We start from the raw sequence: 4426 nt of genomic DNA on the forward strand, positions 1-4426 counted from the left end.
GAGTTGCCATGTGGGCACCTTTATTGTGTATGTTTAACTTTGCGATCTGGCTGTTTCCCTTCCCAGCTATGGGAAACCTTGGTTCTTTGTTTATACCACCTGTTGTGGGTTGGATCGTGTCTTTTCTGGGATCGTTGGGGTTGGTGTCAATTACATGTGAACTGGTTGACTTGTTTGTACCCCCACCGGTCATTCATGTCATGACTTTCTTGTTTACAATACAGTCAACTTACTGGTTTGTCTTTCTGCTGATTATGTCATTCTTGTTGGGCCTAGTCATTGGCAGAACAGCCCCTACCCCTCTTGCCGCATTCCTCAGGGTTCACAGATAGCACAGCCGGTGTATTTTCATGTGCATCCCCCTGGCGGTCCTTTGCAACAGTGGGGCAAGGGGAAGTTTTGGATCCACAGGAAGTGTACAAATTTTGTGTGCTCAGGCTTTGGGCCAAGACAGGCCATCATTGAAATGTATAGTGATACATGGTGAGCAGAGAGAAAAGACTGAACTAAGTGAGATCCTTGACAGTGAAGCAGATGCAACTGTAATAGCTGCAGCCAGCTGGCCCTCGGCTTGGCTGTTGGCTGAATCGAAAGGTGCCCTGGCAGAGGTTGGTGGATTGTCAATTCCTAGGCAGAGCATTAGTTTGCTAACCACCACAGGTCCCAAGGGCTGCACTGCTAATATCAAACTGTCTGTGTTGCCATTGCTGGTGACACTCTGGGGCCACAACTGTCTGGCAGCATGGGGTCTTTGTCTCAGCACAAACTTATAGCAGGGGCTGCTGAAGAATAGCAAAGCCTGGCTCTAACATGGTCAACTAATACTCTTGTGTCGGAGTATCAGTGGTTCCTTTCACGGGAAAAGCTGCACCATTTACATCAACTAGTAGACAAGCAGCTTCAGGCTGGTCACCAACTACCAGCCCCTGGAACTCTCCTGTGTTTCTTATTCAGAAAAAAGAAGGGGAGCTTTGGAAAATTAGTGAAGTCATAGAGCAAATGGGGACATTGAAACCCGGCCTTCCTTCACCATTCATGTTACCACAGAATTGGTCTTTGATTGTTATTGACTTAAAAGATTGTTTCTTTTTAATCTGTCTCTCTCCACAAGATGCCCCTCGATTTGCTTTCTCAGCGCCTGGAGTCAATGCAGCCAAACCTCATAAGAGTTATCATTGGTGTGTATTGCCACAGGGTATGAAAAATAGTCCTCCTCTCTGTCAGCTGTATGTTGATAGGTCATTGAATCCTGTCCACAAACAATATCATAATGTCTTGATATATCATTATATGGATGATATTGTGATTGATGCTCCTATGTATGAAATAGCAAAACAGGTTCAAGGACAAGTAATAGTAGCTGTGGGTTGAAAGTAGCAGAAAAAAAGATACAACTCATAGCACTATGGTTATTTTTAGGGTGGAAAACTTCTGATCAGACCGTAACACCTCATTGCTGCATCTGTAAATACTTTGAATGATTTGCAAAAGTTATTAAGAACTATCAATTGGGTTTATTCTCTTTTGGGAATCACAACCAAAGAACTGTGGCCTTTGTTTCAGTTGTTGAAGGGAGACCCAGATTTCACCCCACCATCTCCCACCTGAGGCATGACAGGCTTTAGACAAAAGCTCACAAAGCCTCAGTGACCGACAGGCACAGTGAATGTCTGAACAACAGGGAATTAGACTGTCGTTATAACAGATTCTTAGCCTTTTGGAATTTTTGGTCAGTGGGTTCTACACGAAAAAGATCCACTGGTTGTTTCAGAGTGGATTTTTTTCACCCTGTCAGTTTGGAAAAACTATTAGTACAGCTGTTGAAATGGCTGCAATCATCGTTCAGCATGGCTGGTGCAGACTCCTTGAGCTTAATGGCACAGAGCCAGAAATCACATCCATACTCTGGACTCAGGAACAATTAAATTGGCTCCAGCAACATTCATTGTCTTTTCAAATAGCCCTAACAGACTTTATGGGCAAACTCAGCATTGATTTCCCTGCTCACCCATTTTTTAATAGTTTGCTGCAACTTGCTGTAACCCTCAAATCAATGTTGTTTCTGGGACCTATCCCAGGAGCTTTGACTGTTTTTACTGATGGTTCAGGATGGACTGACCAATCAGTGATTGTATGGAGAGAAGGTCAGATTTGGGAAAATGACATTGTTATTGTTTCAGGGTCACCTCAGCTTGTAGAGCTCACAGCTGTAGAGAGAACATTTCAGAAATTTGAACAAAGTATCAATATTGTCACAGACTCCACTTAGGTAGCAGGGATTGTAGCTCAACTAGAGGTTTTTTGAAAGATGTATCATATCTTGTATTGTTTGCATTGTTATTTGAATTATGCTTTCTGTTGAATCATTGCTCAACCATATTACATTATGCAAATTTGATCTCATACTAGCCTGCCAGGACTCATAGCCAAAGGCAACTGACAGGCTGATTTGCTGGCAGGGGCAGCTGTGCTTCCACAAACTTTTTTTACAGGCCAGATTGTCTCATGAGTTTTATCACCAGGGAGCAATTGCCTTACGCCGACACTTTCACATCACTCAAGAGCAGGCTCGGCAGACTATACAAGCCTGCTGTCAACAATCAGTTTGCCCTCCAGTGAACGGGATCAGCCCACATGATCTGGAAGCCTTAGAACTATGGCAAATGGATGTCACCCACGTCGCAGACTTTGGACAACTGAAACACATGCATGTTTCTATAGATGCTTCCTCAAGTGCAATGTTTGCATCTGTGCACGTTGGAGTATGAACGCGAGATATGCACTGACCTTTTTTAGCCACCTTTTCAACCTTAGGGGTTCCAAAAACAGTGAAAACAGATAACAGACCTGGGTAGGTCACGAAAACTTTACAAAATTTTTTTCATACATGGAGGATCAAACATGTGACAGTCATTCCACACTCCTCCACCGGACAGGCCATTGTTGAAAGAGTGCATGGTACCTTGAAATCCATGATGCAAAAACAAAAAAGGGGGAGTATGGAATGGGGATATACTCCTTGTGAATGCTTATAGAAAGCATTGTATGATATCAGTTTTTTGAACAGGAACATTGATGGTATGATGCACATACAGCAACATTTTGCACTCAGCATGAGGAGTCTGTTGCCAAAGCTCAGGTACTGGCCAAAAACATGGAATCTGGAAAATGGGAAGGACCATTTCCATTGATAATTTGGGGCCAAGGGTATGCCTGAGTGTCTACAAGAACTGGGCCACGATGGGTGCCGGCACAATGGATTCAGCCCACCCTGTCTGCACTCTCTTCGTCTTCACCATCCTCATGAGGGTCGGACAGGAACTATGGGTGCCACAGCAGCCTCAACAGGGCATCTGGATCACCTTGGCCAATGCTATGGGTCAAGATACTCTGTGCCTTTCTGTCGCCACACCAAGTGATCTGTTTTCTACTTGGTGCCATTGTCAGAAACAGAATGGAATGGTTTGTATAATGCCATGTTTAGATCTCATGGATAGTTTAAGGTCGCAATTTTCTTTTTGAATTATACTAGTGGTCATAACCTTAATAAATTACAGGTTGATCTGTCACCTGGTGTAGGGTTGCATCAAAACAAATCAATTTGGTGTAATGAAACATTGTCCAATCAGCCTTGGGAGACAGTCCTGGCTGGCTGCCTGGGAATGTTTTCTTAACGTGTGGAGATCGTGCCTGGAAGGGTAGTCCTAGAAGGGCAACTGGAGGGCCATACACATTTGGCAGATTGACCTTGTTTCACTCCAATAATAAAGTAGTACAGACCTGGACTTGCCACCATCCATGAAGGATGAGGCAGGAATTAAAGGGTTTTTCTAGCAACTATGATTCTAACATGGAATTTTGGAACACTGGGTTAAGAGTCGCAAAATCACTTCTGGCCCCCCAAATAGGCATAGTTCACATGCTCACACTGCCCACCTTAGATAAACTAGGATGTTGGCTAGTGAAAGTAACGGCACCAGTAATGCACTCGTGGGACTGTTATCTGACGCTGGCTTCGTCTGCCATGCGACCTTGCAGAATCATACAGCCATTGATTACTTATTGTTGGCTCATGGTCATGGTTGTCAGGACTTTGAGGGCATGTGTTGCAGGAATTTGTCTGACCACTCTAAATCCATTCATAAGAGCATCAAAGAATTGCATAACTTGATATCACAATTGCATCAAAATGATGGTTGGAATTTGTTTGGTAATTGGTGTGCATGATTAGGATTATGGGTGAAACAATGTTTGTTATTAGGTTCGTTATTAGGATTGTTGATCTTATGTGGGTTTGCGTGCTTTTTAGTCTGTGTTCCATGTTTGATTCAATGCATACAATGCTTAATGAATAAAGCTATTCAGAACATTATGGTAGCAAATAGAAAACAAAAAAGGGGGAGATGTGGGAGGTGATAAATTAGAG

This window comes from Merops nubicus, unplaced genomic scaffold (genome assembly GCF_000691845.1).
Source record: "Merops nubicus isolate BGI_N331 unplaced genomic scaffold, ASM69184v1 scaffold13017, whole genome shotgun sequence".
Classification (NCBI taxonomy): Eukaryota; Metazoa; Chordata; class Aves; order Coraciiformes; family Meropidae; genus Merops; species Merops nubicus.